This window comes from Amblyomma americanum, chromosome 9, assembly GCF_052857255.1.
Source record: "Amblyomma americanum isolate KBUSLIRL-KWMA chromosome 9, ASM5285725v1, whole genome shotgun sequence".
Classification (NCBI taxonomy): Eukaryota; Metazoa; Arthropoda; class Arachnida; order Ixodida; family Ixodidae; genus Amblyomma; species Amblyomma americanum.
Window position 1 is genome coordinate 57,324,149 of NC_135505.1, and position 19,572 is coordinate 57,343,720.

Below are 19,572 nucleotides of genomic sequence, written 5' to 3' on the forward strand. Positions count from 1 at the left end.
TTTAGTGCATGAAAGTGTTTTCTGAAATTCCTGCATCTTATTTTGTGGCTGATATTTTGCTCTGTTTCTTTTTCTTCTACAAAATCACGAGACTTCTATCAACGACTTCCGGATCAACTTCCAAATCAATCTCTTCGATAGCGTCCTGAACAGATTGAATAACTCCCTTGCTTCAATCGTTAATATCACTTATCGGGTCCTGTCCCGACCTGACACTTCAAAAGGTATCCCAATGTATAGTCTCAACTCTCCTCTTACTGTTGACCGGTGGGCCATTCTCAACTATGATCTCTAGTATCCTATGATCGCTACCTAGGTCTTCCCCAGTGTTGCTCCATGTAGCAGTGATGCCACTCCCGCCAACGGTTAGATCTGGTGTCGTGTCCTCGGATATGCTATTTCTCTTCATAGTCAGGCACATCCGGTCCGTAATGAGGATGAGCCCATGTGGTTTAATTTTATCCCAGAGATTTCTGCCTTTAACATCGTGAATTTTTAACCCCATGCCTGATTGTGCGCATTAAAATCGCCCACTATCAAGAGTGGACTGCTTTTTGAAATAACCTTGGTTACCGTAAAAGTATTGCAAAAGTCACATTTGCGCGGCTGCGTCAGCTATACACGCTAGGGATGAAAAGAGTATTGTTTTTGCGATTCCGAGGGAGGAAGGAGTTCGACCAAAACATGATCGATCTGCGCATTCTCCGTCTCGTGCTGCAGCATTGAAATATTTCTTTTTACAAAGGTATCCAATTGGGTAGCGTGACCCGACCCCGCAAAAGATTTGTAACCCGCTAATTTGTTGAAAGCTATTTAAGAATTTGTTTTACTATTTTTATAGCTTTATTGTTTTATTTTTATCTGCTATTATTTTATATGCGTATCATCATCACCGTAATAACTAGCATCATGAACGCTATCCATAACCATAAACTATTTCATCACTATAAACTATTTTCATCACTATCAATATCGTTAGCTTCTTTAGCACTACCATCACTATCACTATATCTAGGACTGTCATTATGGGTAGCCATGATTATCACTACCTATCACATTTTTGCTATCTATTTACTAATTGTCACTACTATCATTACATATTTGTTGCTTATCAACAGTTGCTTAATCGGCTTTTACATTTTTTTTATTTGCCATACAACTAACTTATGATTGACAGTGCGTGCGGACACTTCTGCGGACAACTTCCCGACGTTCGTCCACGCCATTCATAAGCCAAGAAAGCTTTATGTAATGCCACTGTAATGCCGCTGTGGCGCTGTGGGTAAATAAATACAAAGAAAATAAATGGTTTAAGAGGGTGTTATGTCCCAAAGTGACTTAGGCTGTGAGGTACGGCGTAGGGGAGGTGTGCGGATAACTTCGACCACCTGGGGTTCTTTAACATGCACTGAAATCGCACAGTACGCGGGCATCTGGCATTTCGCCTCCATCAAAATGCGACCGGCGCCGCCGGGATCCATCTCGCATCTTTCGGGTCAGCAGCCGAGCGCCATAACCACTGAGCCACCGTAGGGACACCAAAAAAGACATACGCCTTTCATATGGGATACTCAATAATACTTGTGGAATATTTTTTTAAAGAAACGCTTGCGCCGTAAACTATCCCATCAGTACTTTATTAATCGCGTGTACCTTCTAAGCAAAGCTGTGCGATGTGCAAGGACGGTGACTGAAGTATTAAATGCAACGAATTGAATTTTCTTGCTTTTCACAAGTGTTATGCGATAATTTGCATAATTGCATCGTTGCCCAGCCTTGGTAGCTCCGTGAAATTGGCATGCGGAGCTGGTTTACGGGTTCGAGTTCAGTGGCGGCGGCACATTTCGATGGAGATCCAAGCGAAAAACAGCAATTTAATACTTTGGTTACTAGTCAAAGCCTCACTTGGTCCAAAATAAAGCGTGAGCAATCCGATTCGGAGTACTCTATATATGTGTTCATCTATGTTCATAGGATTCATATCCTCATATCCTCCGGGCTCGATCTGCCGCTCTCTCCGTGCAGGGTTCTACGTATTCGCTGTAAAGCTGTAATTACTAACACTGAAATATAAAGTCATTACTCACCTATAAGAGGAGTGCTGTCATCTTAAAGGCGTCCACTGTGCAGTGGTCACCACTGTTGTATTCCATCCACGTCATTCTAGAGCAACGTAATGTCAGAAATGTGAGCACTGATTGCACAGCAGCCTGTTCTAACTTGGTTCCCGACCAGTGATCTACTTTATTTCGGTCTCTAATTTTTCTCAAATTCAAGCTGGTTAAGGTGGATTTCAGTGCGCCTCTTCCAGTCCCAGAATGCTTAGGTGATTGTCTTCCTTTTGCGGCATGAAACTACTTTCCCACTGTGAAAGTAGTTAAATAGCGGTACTTCACGTAAATTCCACGTTATCGGCATGATGCCTCAATGAATGAAGCCTCTAGTCGCCCCAAAAACCGCCGGCGCTTTTTGGCAGTTGAGGAAGGTCAGTAGAAAGGGTGGGGGGTGGGAGGCTTGTGAAGGGTGTTTCAGATCTCTGCCCTTATGGTTCCCTGTTTTGGAAGGTCGGAGATCCCTGACCGATGCATGCTTTGTCGCATGAAAATGCGCTTGGAGGCCTAGGGCCCCCAATTAGGTGAAGAGCGAGAGCTTGGCCTATACGGAGGCCTGAAAAGAAGCACGATACTTTTCAGAAGTGTTGCCAAGTCTCACGCTATCCCCAGTCCTGAGCTCAATTTTTTTGTCTTACAACCCAGCCCTATCAGCTACGTCCCTGGGGAGATAAGGAGACTCCCATAGCCCGCTCCCCCGCCGGGGGGTCGCTGTAGCATGTATTCCTCGATCATATTATTAAGGCGAAAGCCTTTAACGGCTCATACTCGCGGTGCCCGTCCTTCCGTGACACACATCAGCTCGATAATAAAAAAAAATCTTTGTGCACGATGGAATTCGAACCACCATCCTTCTGTTCCCCGTCAGAGAGTGCTAACGGCTACGCTACTTCCTGCCAACGCATATCTAGTTCTGCTTGTGTAGGACGCTAAAACAAAAGGCGTTGAATCAGATGGATGCCTCCCAAACGCCCTGCATTGTCTCGAGCTTTTACGATTCATTAATATTGGCTCTAAACATGTTATACAAGACGGGTAAGTGCAGATACCCTATTTTTCTTATTTTCATTGAATGTCTCAACAATTCTTTACAGTTACCATAATTTTAACTTTCTCATTTGGGCTGCAGGCTCTCTTTACGTTGCCTCGATTACAACTGAGCGGCGGAAGTAACAGATTTGCTCCCTTTCCGAGGACGAAGAAGAAGCAGAGAAGCAGCAGCTTTACTGCATCACTGCGTGTTCTCCCAGGTGCATCCCAACCACATCACCACAGGTGGCGCTCTCCAAAAAGAGCCCATTGCTCTGTCTACAGGTGCGATATGATTTAGGATCGGCTGGACAATATTGTCATTTGGCACCAATTAAAGTTGAGAGTTAACGGCTCCGACATAATACGAAGGGCACGCTGATTTTTTGCCCAAGCGTAACAGCTCATACAATTCCGAACTTGGAACTCGTAACATAATATCAGCGGCCGGTTGAAAAGCCGATTTGCCTAGACATCACGATATGGTTGAAAAAGAAAAACATATACCGACTGGGTTCATCGAAGGACAGGCTTACTGTCCGCGATTGAGCTCTGTAGTAAAGCAGTTACGGTCCTTACGAAGCTATCCGGGTCTTCAGGCGTGAAGGTGATGCTCCTTCTCATCCTCCAGAGGTTCTTGCTTTGGCGTTTAGTAATTAATCACTACAGGGCTCAGAACCATACTGTCTGGCTGAGATACTTTTCACCAACATGTGAAAAATAGCGACCGCAGTGGAAGGGTAGAAGTGTGTCTTGTGTGGCTAGGAGGCAGGCCGTTACTCTTACTGCTTGGCTAAATGCCTTCGAGTATTCCTCGTCACTATCTCGAATGGTCCCCACGTGCATCTAGCTACCTTACTCTGCCTCTTCCCTCTATGGAGTAGGCACGCTTGGTGCGTTGGTCAGTGCTCACAGCTTGGTTCAGGGTGTAATATGCATAAAAGCAGCAGTCTGGAAACTATAACGGCTACTTTGTTTGGTGTGTCTCCCATAACTTGAACAAATAGTCGAATAGGTACCAGGAGTAAAAAAATAGTCAACAAAAAGACTGCGGCGCACCCTAAGGGAGCGTCCTTCCGACACAAGGTCCTCGTCGTCTGGTCCCGACGGGCCTGTGGCCGACAGTAGAAATGGAAGGACGTCCGCCACCCTGCACAATCAGTCAAGCGGTCGTTGTGCAGCGAGGGGTGCCTTGCATTCACTGGGACCCGCGCCGTTCGTCTCTGCGCCAAAGGGAGCGGGCCAGCCAGTGCCGTTCACCTGAACAGTCTTCCGGTGAGGTGGGTAGGAACAGAGTTCCTCCTCACGCCAACCTGCCAGCGTGTGCCTATGTCTTAACCATTCGGCCACAGCACTGGTGATTACACATGGAGTATATGAGCTATATGTATCTATGATGTAAGAATGTTCTAGCCCAGGTTGGCCGCGGGTGGGAGTTGCAATATTCCCACAGTTCTTGCCCTCCTCTCACGTCAAGACGTGGCAGGGGCGGGTGTACAGGTCCATTCGAGGTCCATTCGGATCCCTCGATCGCAGACGGTCGTTCTCAAAAGCGCCGAGTTCTCGAGACTTTAGGTAGAACATCGATGGATGTTAGGAGCGTCCCCTTTGAAAGTGGGAGGTGGTGGGCGCTGACATGCTCAGAGCTTTTTCTTCATACGTTATCTGTAATAAATATGTCGAAATAAAACGTACTATCTAGAAACAGCGCTCTTTTAAATAAAAATCGCTTTGAAATTGATGATACGCTGATTTTCAACCTAAACATCGATGTTTACGTCACTTTCCTTATTTAAAGCCACCAATCCTCAAACTGTTTCTTACTGAGGTGTCTCGGTGCATTCACATTCCTATTATTTTTTAAGGCTACCGCTTCGTGGAGACTGAGCGTGCAATCGCAGACATCTTGATGAATACTGCTGCATTCTTGCAATATGTGCTTAATTGTTTGTTCAGATTTAATACGCCGTACATTTGGGATAATTTTGGTTATATTTCTTTTTGTAGCTTCGCATTTTAACGCACACAATCCCACTTCAAACAGTAGGGCTCCCTGCATTTTTTTTACTATCCTACAACAATTTCTTTCTGATTTTGCATACGTGTCCAAAGTTTGCTTTTATTCATTTATTTAATGCAGGCCTCACCTTCAGCGCTTTAGACCCCGTTTTTGAAGCTCATTATTTTTCCTTTTTCTAATGAAGCGCCCACGGGAAACGCGCCCCTTGCGGTGATGACGCCAAGCTAAGCGTCCGAATGACTCCACTCATATTAGCGGTTTAGTAAGCGGGCAGTGGTCAGTATCATCGTCAGTTCATTGACAGAGGGGAATGCGATCAGTATGTGTTTTCTCTTCTATGACTTGTATGGGACTCCGAAATCATTTCGATGGGCATATCCTAGTCCAACATGTCAGTAGAGGTGCTTTTCATGGGTATTCGAGTCAAAGTTGCTTGGGTTGGGATGCGACCCTAGATACTCCTTCCTACAAGCCTCTGATGGTTAAATAGGATGCCGCCTGACATGGTGGGCAGGCGAACAGCCTGCCACAAAGAGACAGACAGACAGACAGACAGACAGACAGACAGACAGACAGACAGACAGACAGACAGACAGACAGACAGACAGACAGACAGACAGACAGACAGACAGACAGACAGACAGACATACGGACGTACGGACGGACGGACGGACGGACAGACGGACGGACAGACGGACGGACAGACGGACAGACGGACAGACGGACAGACGGACAGACGGACAGACGGACAGACAGACGGACGGACGGATGGACGGACGGACAGCCAAATGCGGGGAATCGCCTCCATAAGTACTAACACACTAAGGATTAACAACAACTGGTTCTTCATGTAATGCACTCTGTCGACATCTCACAAGTGCAGTATATATCAGGGATCAGCGATCTACCAGGTTAGCCGATCATCATGAAATGAGCCAACGATCATTTCCTAGATTTTCAATTAGAACATCTAAGACTATTTTCCGGCGAGAGCTTTGCAGTGCGACGGGAATGAGCCACATTTAATTTAGCAGCAATGAAAACAGAATGTTGAAATAGCAAATTGTAGAATTCATTTGCTTACAGAATAAAAAAAATGTTGGAGATGTAATGTCATCCAGAACGACCAAATGTTCAGCTTAATGAGCCAGCCCAGGGATAGCACGGCAATCATGTCTTGCGTACAGCAAATGCCGCTGCTTGTCTTTAATTCCCAGCCGGGCAAGTTGTCATGCTCCTGCGGACTCAAAGTAGTTGGCAACATTGATGTTGTCTTCATCATCAGCCTGACTACACCCACCGCAGAGCAAAGGCGTCTCCCATGTCCCTCCAATTAACCCTGCCCTCAACCAGCTGCGCCCACCGCATGCCTGCGAACGTCTTAATCTCATCCGCCCACCTAGCGTTCGGCCACCCCCAGTTACGCATGCCTTCTCTTCGAATCCACTCCGTTACCTTTAAGGTCCAGGGTTTTTCTTGCCTTCACCTGATGTGCCCTACACAAGCCCAATTCTTCCTCTTGACTTCGACTAGGATATTATTAACCCGCGTTTGTTCAGTCACCCACTCTGGTCGCTTCCGGCCTCTAAACGTTACACCTATCATTTTTTCCCCACGGCTCGCTGCGTGGTCCTTAACTTAAGCTGAACCTTTTTCGTTAGCCACCACGTTTCTGCCCCGTAGGTGAGTACCGGTAAGATACAGCTGTTCTACACTTTTCTCTTGAGGGATAATTGGAAACTACTATTCATGATCTCATGAAAGAACCTGCCATTTGCGCTCCAGACCATTCTTATCTTTCTAGTTATTTACCTCTCATGATCCGGATCAGCTGTCACTACCTGCCCTAAGCTGATGTAATCCTTTGCCACATCCAGCACATCGCTTCCGATTGTGAACTGCTGTTCCCTTGCTAGGCCTTTGAACATTAGTTTGGTTTTCATGTTAAATTTTAGATCCACTGTTCAGCTCTGCCTGTCTAAATAATTAATCATGCTCTGCAATTGAGTCCTGACTCAGCAAGGCAATGCTATCAGCGAATCGCAGATTATTTAAGTACTATCCATTAACTCTTACCCCCAACAGTTCCAAATTCTATCCTCGGAATACCTGCTGCAAAGAGGTGGTGAATAGCACGGGCAAGATCGTGTCTTTCTGCCTAACGCCCTTCCTTATTGGAATTTTATTGCTCACTTTATGAAGGACAATGGTAGCAGCGCAGTTCCTAAATAACTTTTTCAATACTTTGACATCGGTACGTTCTGTAGCATGGCGTTGAGTGTGCAGGTTGCCTGCTTGCCGTAGACCAGCCTAAACGGTGTCATCTGGGTGGTCTCCTGCACAGCACTGTTGCACGCAACCGAAGCAAGGGAGGATGGAAACCCAAGTATTGTGTTGGCCGTTCACATATATGGCGAATACGTCAGCAATGGTGCAACTCCGGCGCTCTGTAAATCCGTTGGTCTGCAAATGGTCAGCTGTAATTCGCTGGCCGCCTAAATGGCTGTAGTTCACAATGGCATGGGCACTCTCGGCAGTAAATGCTGTTCCCCTAACCGCGACGAGAACTTTTGAAGGGGCCTGGCGAAAATGAACTGTTGGGTGGAAAATTATGCGGCATTCGCCACTGTACTGCTCAGCAGCGCTTTTGCTTCGGCGTAGCAAGCTGCGGGTGAAGTGGTCGGTCGCGACGATGACCCACTTGTTGCCCCAAGTTAACGTTGTGAAGGGGCCGACGAGATTTATTATAATCTGTTGAAGGGGCTTCCTGGGTGGTGGATGGGCTTCTGTAGTCCATCTGGCCTGATCGGTGGCGTTTTTCATCGTTGACACTCACGGTATGTTTTGACGTACCGTGCGACGTTTGCAAACAGTAGCGGAGGATAAACCGAGTTTCGAGGATAAACCGGAGGTGCCCAGTTGTTGGTGTGAGGCCCGAAGCATACGTAAATTCTTATCGTCAGCTCGTAATTCTTCACGAGGATGTCATTTTGCATACCTAAAGAAGACAAAACACGATTGAGTGCTGCTGAGGGTGCAGAATCCTTGCCTTCCAGATACTGGACGAGACGCTGTAGTTAGACAACCGAGCCTTGGTGCCGAGCGAAGACGCTGGTGCTGGTCGGACCTAAAAAGGCGACGTCACTGTCCTGTGTTTCTTAGCGCCAAAACAAGCGGAGAGCATAGTCCTTGCTTCTTGCTAGTCTCTTGTCTTTTGCATTGTTTCTACGAACATGACCTACCAACTAGCTCAACATTCCCTGTTACCATCGTTCTCTTGCCACGGCTTTTGGGCAGCGGCTCGAGACAGGCATTCTGCATCGGTGCGCTTGTGCCCAGGTTTGCAGACGAGGGTGATGTGGAAACTTTGGAGATGCAGGCTTCATCATGCAAGGCGGCCTGATTGGCAAGCCAGCATGCGTGGTCATCACTCACCACCATGATTAGTCGTCCGTACATGTAGGGGAACAATTTCGACGTAGCGCAGATAACGGCAAAGCACTTATTCCCTGTTGCCGAATAGTTAGCCTCGACCTTGTAGAGAGAACGGCAAGTATGCGCGATTACTTTCTCCAGTTACTTGCTTTTCTGGAGGACGGCGTCTAGGCCTGTGGTGATTTCGTCAGTATGAATTTCAGTCTGGGCGCTTTCATCAAAGGGCCCGAGGACGGCAGGGGACTGTAAACAGCGCTCAAGTAACTAAAAGCTATTTCTTGAGGGGCTTCCCATTTAAATAGCAGTATGCCTTCGCAATTTCGGTCAAAATTTATGGTGATACGAAAAAGTCGTCACAAATTGTGGACTGTACGCGCACAGTCACAGGAATCTGCGCGCAGCTTTGTCATCAGCCGATGGCGGCAAATGTGCGATAACATCTCTCTTTTTTGTATGTAGCAATACTCGACCCTTGCTTAAGATTTGGCCTAGAAAGAGCCAGTGTTCATAGGGAAACTGGCACGTCTCTGCGTTCAAGGCTGCCCCGTCGACATGATTGCTTACAGCACTGATTGTAGCCTTTTCCGGTGGTCGTCCAAGTTCGAGGCGGAGACAACGATTTGATTTAGGTATACAATAGTCGGATACAACTTAGGAACGCAGCGGCTTTTCCCCATCAAAGGGCTTCATTCCAGTGAATACCGTTGGCCGATTCTCATTACCCAGCTAATGCATGAAAGCAGGGAGTTGTATATGAAAGGGGAAAATCCCTTCCCTCTATGGCTGGGAATCACCCCTCTGTCCATTGTGGGTCCGCTTCCTGCATTTTCGCGCTGGATGTATGTATGTATGTATGTATGTATGTATGTATGTATGTATGTATGTATGTATGTATGTATGTATGTATGTATGTATGTATGTATGTATGTATGTATGTATGTATGTATGTATGTATGTATGTATGTATGTATGTATGTATGTATGTATGTATGTATGTATGTATGTATGTATGTATGTATGTATGTATGTATGTATGTATGTATGTATGTATGTATGTATGTATGTATGTATGTATGTATGTATGTATGTATGTATGTATGTATGTATGTATGTATGTATGTATGTATGTATGTATGTATGTATGTATGTATGTATGTATGTATGTATGTATGTATGTATGTATGTATGTATGTATGTATGTATGTATGTATGTATGTATGTGTGTGTGTATGTATGTATGTATGTATGTATGTATGTATGTATGTATGTACGTACGTACGTACGTACGTACGTACGTACGTACGTACGTACGTACGTATGTATGTATGTATGTATGTATGTATGTATGTATGTACGTACGCACGCACGTGCGTACGTACGTACGTACGTACGTATGGATGGATGGATGGATGGATGGATGGATGGATAATTGAATGAATAATTGGATGGATGGATAATTGGATGGGTGAATTGAAGGATGGACAGACGGACGGACGGATGGATGGACGGACGGATGGACGGACGAATGGATGGATGGATGGTGGGAGCGTCCCCTTTGAAACGAGTTGATGGCAGTTGCCGCCATGTTCAGCTTTTTTATTTTTGTTTCACTGTGTTGTAAGTTATTGAAATTCGCCATTTTCTTTAAATATGTCTTCGTACACTATTAACCTTATGCCACCTCTCTCCTTTGAGCCAGCAATCTTCCAATCGCATTTTACTAATTTCCACCGCAGATTTATTTACAAGACCATTGTTACCTCTCAGGAAGATTGACTGTTCCTGCAGCGACGTCGGGATGGATACCATCACATTTTAGTATCAGGTGTTCTACTTTTTTCTACAGATTTACCACACACAGCACATGTGTCGTCATCTTCGTTAAATTTCTTTTTGTAGCTGCGCGTTCCAAGATACCCTGACCTAGTTTCAAAGATTAGGGCGCAGCCTTTTGAGTTATCATAATATGCTACCTTCCTGATCTTCGTTTTTATGTATAGATATAGTTCTGTACTATGCTTCTTTTCTATTGAATTTATCCAATCTTTGCCTTCCGCGTTTTTAACCTGTCGTTTAATGCTCTTTCTCCATCCTCGTGTCTGGCATACTTACTGGTTAGCTTTTCGGTTCTTTTCCGCCACTGTGTGTCAACGCACTTTCTGTACATTTATTTCAATACCTTAGCTGCCCACCTGCTATCATCCAATTTCCTCAGGCGTTCTTCATATAGTACTTTACTCTGAGCTTCCCGCGCTTCAAATGATGCCCAGCCCATATCCCCTTGTACTGTCTCGTTTGTGCTTTTCCCGTGGGCACCTAGTGCTAATCTTCCAACAGCACTATGATTTACTTCTAATCTCGACTGAATTTCTGCCCTTAAGCACAGAACCGTATTCCCGAAAGTAAGCCCCAGCACTATTCATCATCATCATCATCATCATCATCATCAGCCCTACTACACCCACTGCAGGGCAAAGGCCTCTCCCATGTCTCTCCAATTAACCCTATCCTTTGCCAGCTGCATCCACCCTTTGCCTGCAAACTTCTTAATCTCATCCGCCCATCTAACCTTCTGCCGCCCCCTGCTACGCTTACTTTCTCTTGGAACCCACTCCGTTACCCTTAAAGACCAGCGGTTATCTTGCCTTCGCATTACATGCCCTGCCCAAGCCCATTTCTTTCTCTTGATTTCGACTAGGATGTCATTAACCCGTGTTTGTTCCCTCACCCACTCTGCCCGCTTCCGATCTCTTAACGTTACACCTATCATTTTTCTTTCCATGGCTCGCTGCGTTGTCCTTAACTTAAGCTGAACTCTTTTCGTTAGCCTCCACGTTTCTGCCCCGTAGGTGAGTACCGGTAAGATTATGCTGTTGTACACTTTCCTCTTGAGGGAAATTGGTAAACTGCCACTCATGATCTGCGAGAATTTGCCATATGCGCTCCACCCCATTCTTATCCTTCTAGTTATCTCCCTCTCATGATCCGGATCAGCTGTCACTACCTGCCCTAAGTAGACGTATTCCGGCACCATTTCTAGGCTCTCGCTGCCAATTGTGAAGTGTTGTTCCCTTGCTAGGCTGTTGAACATTACCTTGGTTTTCTGCATGTTAATTTTTAGACCCATCGACCTGCTCTGCCTGTCTAACTCGTTGATCATGATTTGCAGTTCACCTCCTGAGTGACTCAGCAAGGCAATGTCATCAGCAAATCTCAGATTATTTAGGTATTTTCCATTTATTCTTATTCCCAACTCTTCCCAATTCAGGCCTCGAAATACCTCCTGCAAACATGCGGTGAGCAGCATTGGCGAGATCGTGTCTCCTTGCCTGACGCCCTTCCTTATTGGAAGGGCGTCACTATTAATCCCAGCACTATTAATCCTTTCCAAATGCCTCTCAATATTTAACATTGGTTGTACCCCCATAATGCCCTATGTTTCATTATTCCGCCATCTCTTTGCCCGTTTGCTATGAGAAACTTCCTACTTTTCTGTGTACATCTGCCCTTCGTTTACCCATACGCCGATATATTTTTATTCGGGCACTCTGGGTATTTCATGGCCTTGTATTGCAAGCGCCTGATCAGTTTTATCATTGAAAATCATCACACCTGACTTTTTTGCACTGAAACTGAACCCTGCACTGTCTCCTTCGTCTTCACAGCCGTTAACCAGAGTTTGAAAATCTTCCTAGCTACCTGCTAACAGTACAATATTCTCCGCATGCATTAAACACGGTAGTCATTGCTCAACTACTTTACCGTCTATTGTGTATGACAGATTATAACCTAGATTGCTTCCTTGTAGCCTTCTTTTCATACCTGTTGTATAAAGCATGAACTGCAGTGGTGATAGAGGACAACTTTGCCTAAATCCTTTGTGTACCTCAACAGCTGTCGTACTTTTAATTCCTTCCCATGTTTTTCAACTTTATTTTCTGGATATATTTCATGTACAAAATCGTTACCTCATGACCTATACCTTCATCTTTTAATACGTTCCACAGGAGTTCCTTCTTCACGTTCTCGTATGCACCGTTTATGTTCAGGAAGGTTAAATACAGAGGTTTGCTTTCGGCCTTAGCTATTCTATGCACTGGTTAAGCACGAATAGGCTATCATCTTAGCTCTTAACTCTTCTGAATCGTTCAGAAGTTCTCTGAGTATTCTATTACTTTCTACCCATGACTGAACTTCAATTTAACCGCCTGCATCTCCAGCCTGTATATAAGTGATGTTATCGTAATCGGTAGGATGGAATTTATGTTTATCTTATCGCCTTTCCCTTTATAAACAAAACTTAATTTATTCTGTTTCCCGCTGTGCTGTAATGAGAATCGGACGATGCCAAAGGATGGAAGGGGTCTTTTGACGGAGAAAAGTTGGTGCGTTTTTAAGTTGTATCCGACTATAGACACAGCTGCCTCTTCAGGCTCCTCAGTAGTGTATCCATTGCTCATTGTCACGTTGGTGCTGCGGAACAGAGTTCAAATGACGTCACTTTTAATTCGCTCTCTCTCATCGAGATCATTTCGCCTGTAGCCGCTCCTGATGTCCAACGAAGAGAAGTACTTGGCGTTGCATAGCCGGTCTAGTGTGTCGTTGAAGCGAGTTAGGGGATAGATTTCCTGTTGTTTTAATTTGTTCAAGTAGCGGTAATAGAATCAGAAGCGAAATGTCCATCCTTTTCTCTTTATTAGAACAACTGGTTGCGCCCCAGGGCTGTTCGACGCCTGGGTGACTTCTTCACGAAGCATTTCTTCGACTTGGTCCCGGATAGCTTGGCGTTCTCGCGGCGACGCACTGTAGCGGCTTTAGCGGAAAGAACGGACATGAGCATTGTCGTCGGTTACAATGCAATATTTGGAAACGGCTGTTTGTCGTATCTTCGACGACGACTGAATGTACTCTCTGTAACTTTGAAGAAGAGTGCGGATTTCATTTTGCCAGTTCCGATGTAGTGCTGCGTTGATGTCAACTGTGGGAGAGTTCTTTTGGTTGAAACAAATCTGGAGATCTGTCGGACAGGGTGAAGACATTTCGAACGTCGATAGTTCGTCTGAAAAGGCAATCATCGTGACTCTGTTAAGGTGGCGCGGCTTTCTTCACTAAAGTTTGTTACCAACACCTCAGCTAGCCAATTAAGGAAATGGGTGATGCCTCAAGCGTCGACCAGTCGTCGGTCTGAGAGAAAGTGCGTGCTTCCCTCGATGATGCTCCAAATCCTCGATAATACTGGCACCCATAGGTTCGATGACGTTTGACCGGGGAGGAATGGCTACTTCTTGGTCGGGAACCTTCAAGGGGACGGCATATCCCTGTGTTGTCTTCTAGAAGCTTCTAGAAGCTGCAGAACTGGAAAGTCTCACATTCAGGCGTTACCGGGATAGGATGAAATTTTTCTATTTACTCTATCATAACCAATTGGGAATAGACAAAAGTTCATACATTCTGCCAGCTAACCGCCGATCTACGCGCTCATATCACACCAAAAAAGTCCTGGATTTTTCGTGCAGGACGGACGCATTTAAAAATTCCTATTTTCCGCGCACTATTTGCGATTGGAATGCATTATCCGCCGACACAGTTGACTGCCCAACGGTTTCCTCATTCCTCTGCGCACTTGCGCGTAAGTCCTGAGTGACATGTGGCTCCCCCTCATCAAAATGACACTCATGTTGTAAATACTATCTTGTGTTTTTGTTTTTGTTCTGATTTATCATTCAGCGTCCTGTATCTTGTTTGCTGATTTTGCTGTTTCTGAATTTGTTGATTTGCGTTGTCCACTCCTGCCTAAGGCCTGATAATAAGGCTGGCAGTACCTGTAAAATAAATAATAAATAAAAATAAAATAGGGCCTCTTTCGTTGAAAACGTGATAGATATATGGATGAAAGGTCGATGATGGCTCGACGCCTAAGCCCATGCCTAAAATGCCTAAGCTCGAGCTTAGGCATCGAGCCTAGGCTTGATCGAGCTTAAGCTCGATGCCTAAGAAAGCCGATGCCTGCCTACGCTCGATGCATAAGCTCGATGCCTAAGAAAGCCGATGCCTAAAATGCCGGCTCGAGATTCGTTGCTGAAAGAATATAGAGTCGCAGGGCAGGTGTGTCAGCTGACTATCAATCATGCCATGCACCGCAGTGGTGAGGTGCATTGTCCTGTCTGTGAAACTAGGTTGCCTCCAGTAGGGTGGTTACGTATGGCGTCCCAAGGGGGCGTAACTTTCTTGAAGTCCTCTTCGCTCCTGAATCCACTAACGCTTACCGTGCAACCGCCGACAGCCACTTCATGGTCGGTAGTTCAGGTCCTTACACTGAAAGTAGGTTTTGGGTCGTGTCTCGGCCGCATCAGTGCTGTGATCATGGCTGGGGTAGGTAGTTGTGATTTCGCTGGGAGGTGGCGTCATTTTGAAGTCGTCTCATGTCGTGGTCGCTGCTTTCTTTGCAAGCGGCGTCGGCGTATTGGGGCGGAGCCTTAGTGCGTCGCAGTCGTTGGAGGTTATTGGACATATCACTCGCGAGCAACTTCGCTTCCAAAGGATGTTGTTTTTTCTCTACGGTGGCTGGATAGTTTGGACGTGGCGATAGAAACCGCCCTGATGAAGATATCAGGGACTTAGATACGTGGCTGTTTGTTTAGAATTTGTGACGCAAGTATTGCTTTATTTCGCGTAGTCGCTGGCCGAGTTGTGGTCATGGTGCGTCGTAAGCAAAACATTGGAGGCCAATCTTCTGTATGGGCAGTATCATAGAGTGTGGCCGGGCTCAGTGCACTGGAAGCAGAGTGGGTGGCGTTGATCGGGAGTTCTCCAAAGGTCTGGTTTCCTTAGGGCAACTCTTGAAATTTTGGCGGGTGTCCTAGGGCATGTGGCCTCTAGGGCGGCATATAAGGATCAAGGCGAAACCTGGCGGGACGCCTCTGGCTGCGTACCATGCCACTGTAAGAAATGGCTTGATGTTCTGTGAGCGCAGGTATCGCTTGAGAGATGCTCAAAACCTAAGGGCTTCTTCCATGACAATGTATTTTATTGAAGAGATGTGGCATGACAATAGTAGGATTCGACGAAGCTCCTCCCGGACAACTTCACGAATTACTTTCCGTACACTTTCATTGGTCGGCAACACGGTATTCGGGATGCTGCTGGAGAAGACGTGTAGGTTTTGGTCGTAAGAGAAAGCTCTGACACGTAGGGCTCTTTCAATGGCAGTCGCTTCAGTGTGGAATTCGACGACAGTCTTTGCTGCACTTCCAACCAGAACGGCGAAAAGTGGCAACTTATCTCTTCTCATTAAAAGGCCATCTATTGCTCATTGCTAATGGTCGGATCAGCGAGCCGAAAGAGCCATTATATTTTCTCCATATGCGTAGCCACTCCCCTCGCTACTGCGTTTGAAATTGTGGCTGCAGCAGAATCTCCGCTCTCTCACTACGGATGATGCTAATGAGCGCCCTCCGGAGTTCGTTCTTCAAGGTACCTCTGGTCATTAGGGAAACTTTCTGGTTTTCAAATCACTTTCTATCTGGGCCACCTAATACAAAGTAAACGTTTCAGAGCTTGGTTTCGTCGCACCAGGCGCTCAGCCCGGCCACACGATAGAAAACATCTATTCATTCTTTTACTTCATATGATCGTCCATGGTACACCGACGGCTCAATAGACGTTTTGCAAAATGGCATCCGTAGCAGCGCCATCTATGCACAGCCACATAAGGATTGTTGCAGCCGCTATTGTGAAGGAACGGGCTGAGTGGGCGTAGACGTGCAAGTCTGCTTTGCGCGCTTGCCTGCCGCTTGTTGCCAAGTGCGTTCGTATTTTCAGGACTTTGCTGTTTGTTTTAACAGCTGGCTGCGTTTAATGGCGTCATATCATGTAAGCGAACTTCTGGGTGCGGCCAGTGAAAGCAAATCGAACTAATGAGATTTGTCGCTTGCTAGATACAGCGTACAGTGGTGAGCAGCCCTGTCTAGAGCGCGCCGACGGTGCCCTGCGGAGCAAGTCTGCGCCATCTAGGAACGTTAAGCTCTGGTTTTGAGTTATGCTTCCCGTGCGCATGCGTGGCAAAAACAGATAGACGCCTCCTCGTCGCTTCTTTGTCCAGCCACCGCCCAACATTTCTAGCAGTGTTGGTAGTAGTAGCTCTATAGTTTTTAGATAAGGGCAGTTGGAAAACTGCGGCGGCGTGCCAGTGAGCAGAGGGGACCTAGAACGGTTGCCGCCTAGGCAGTGGTTCCTCGGTCGCTTTGGGATGAGCGCGTCTTCTGCTACTTTAAGCTCGAGGAGCGTCAGCAGACGGTGGCTCGCGTTAGTATAGAAACGTATTTGCAATGAATAGAAACGTAAGTTGCGCCTTCATCTCATTTGTATTAATGAAACAAGCATTTTGTAGCATTTATACCCATAAGCTTAGCCGGGGACGTTGAAGACGCGTTGGGAAACAGCTTATCACATGTGTGTTAGATACGCATTCAAGAAGTAAAGGTACCGTGCTCTCAGTATCAAACACTTTCCTTATAAAAAATGGCTCAACCACCACGACGATTATATTTTCGTCTCGACGCATTAAAACAGATAGTGGCTGAAGAAAAAATAAATGTGCGTATAGCGCAAGAAAAAAGAACAAGAAAACTTATAATGTCTTTGTAAGCTTTTGCCAGGTTTTATTTACCGACACTCAACTTTAAGTCATCTAATTAAAAGAGGCAAGTTTGGAGTCTACTTGCAAAGCATATTACAGACGCCAGGAACCCAAACTACGAAGGGTAAGCGGCACATTGTGTTGCTCTGATTTTGGCACGTGGAACCGGGGAAAGAAGGGTTTTAAGTTTCGGCCAAGATCTACAGACAAAAGCTCAACCCTCAGCGTCCTGGCGTCTAGTACCGTAGGCGTAGAACGCACGCGAACTTAGCATTACGTAGACAAGCGCTTCTTGAAGCAGCCGCGCCTTGCGCAGACGATGCGAGGCACTAGCTTGCGTAGACAAGTTACGCGGCGTACTGTCCACGTGACCAAGCGCAGCCAATGGCCGTAGCGGTGGCAAAGAGAAAACCAAGAAAACTAACGTGGTAATGTCAAAACCCTAGAAATGGCGCTTGCGTCTCTTTGAGATGAAGCGGCAACGGAAGTGGGGCCGCATCCCGGGGGAAAGTTTTGCAACTTTCCTTATCTAAAAACGTTGCCCTTGCCTTGCGACTTCGTTTCGTGCCGCCAGGACCGCTCTGCCTGCCTTTGTGACGGTGGCCACGGCGTCGCCATGCAACCGTATTTCACGAGTGTAACAAGACGGCCAGGCAAGCAAGCGCGAGTGATAGCGGATGATCGCGTGTTTCTGCATCTTTACGGATGCCAAATGCGGTGTTCGTTGTAGCTGACAACACAGCGCAAAGACACGACATGAAACAATACGCTAGCAAAGCATGGTGGGTGGTGGCAACGCGCTAAATTTATAAAGACAAGAAAACAGACACCGAGCAACCAACTAGGCCAGATTCTCGCACTTTAAGCCGTGTTTGAAACGCGCTAGCATACGCTATCACTTGCCCTTGCTTGTCTAGCCGCCTCGTGATTCTTGCGAAACACGTTAATTTTCCGGCCGCTGGATGGATGGATGGATGGATGGATGGATGGATGGATGGATGGATGGATGGATGGATGGATGGATGGATGGATGGATGGATGGATACGGCTGAACCCTTTACATCGGGCGGTGGCCCAAGCCACCTAGCCATGTCTTGTGAAATTTTACTCCTGTCTTGCTTTTAGCCACCAATCAGATAACCTTCGCTTGGTTACTTCTAACCCCTGGATCATTCAGCGCGGCTCTGGCGGCGTCAGGCGCAAGAACCGAGCGGAAATGAGGCCAAAAACTCACCAGAAGGCCCCACTTTATTTTGTCCTCGCATGCGCAGGGGACACAAAAACTCAAACCCAGAGCCTAACGTTAGATGGCGCTGACTTGCTCCGCAGAGCACCGCGGCGCGCTCTAGACAGGGTTGTTCATGATGCGATGCCGGTTTGCTGTAGAAACAATGAAACCATTCCCATATCTGGGGGCCCCTCAGCTCGACGCATGGACGTGGTATCCGCATGTCCGCGATATCGAGATCAAGCTTCTGCGCAGAAATCGTTTGCAGTGCTCTGTTGGATTGCTAGTATTCCTAGAATTTTTTTAGCACAATAGCTTTCCGTGTGTTACATCACATAAAGTGAAGCTGAGACAAAAATGGCAGTCTGCATTTTCAACCATAACAAGGCACATTGTAAAATTCATTTTATTTACAGCTCTCCTACTATAGAATCCTAAAGGATCGGAACATTTACAAGAAGTTGATTGTGGCCGTCAGAAGGACTGAACGAGCACTTTTTAATTCGCCAAAAGCGACCAGATAGTTCTCACTCCACTTGGTTGGGACCGACTTCGTCGCTAATGTGGAAAACAGTTAACAGCATTTGCACCAAGCTGCCGTGCCTTCAACGTTTGCATTTAAACAACCTAAGGCTGCAAGGAGACTACCAGAAAAAAAGGACACCGCTACAGCAGTCAGGTGATTACAGGAAAGCTTACCGGCCAGGCAGTCGGACGCCTCGTCGACGATATGCGCCATGTCATCCCCTCGAATCATTATGGCAATTTTTAATACTGAGAAATGGCGCTTTCAAGAAGACGAGAGCACCATTGTAAATAAAGATTACCTGTTTTTAGATTCTTTCAATGACCTGTCGATCAAGGTATTTTACACGCTTTAGATTTGACACATCATTAGGGGCCACAATTACAGTTTCATGATTTTGCTGATGGGCGTTACTTAAGAAATTAGCGCGTTCTAATTGCAGTTAGAAATTTGGAGAGTTTGTCCATTTTTAAGAACAGGAAAAGAAGTAAAAACAACGCACTAGAAAGTGGACGACACAAAGCGCCAGCTTCAGCGCTATTTTTGAGCATGCGCGCTGCGATTTCAAAGATTCAATTAGCGCGA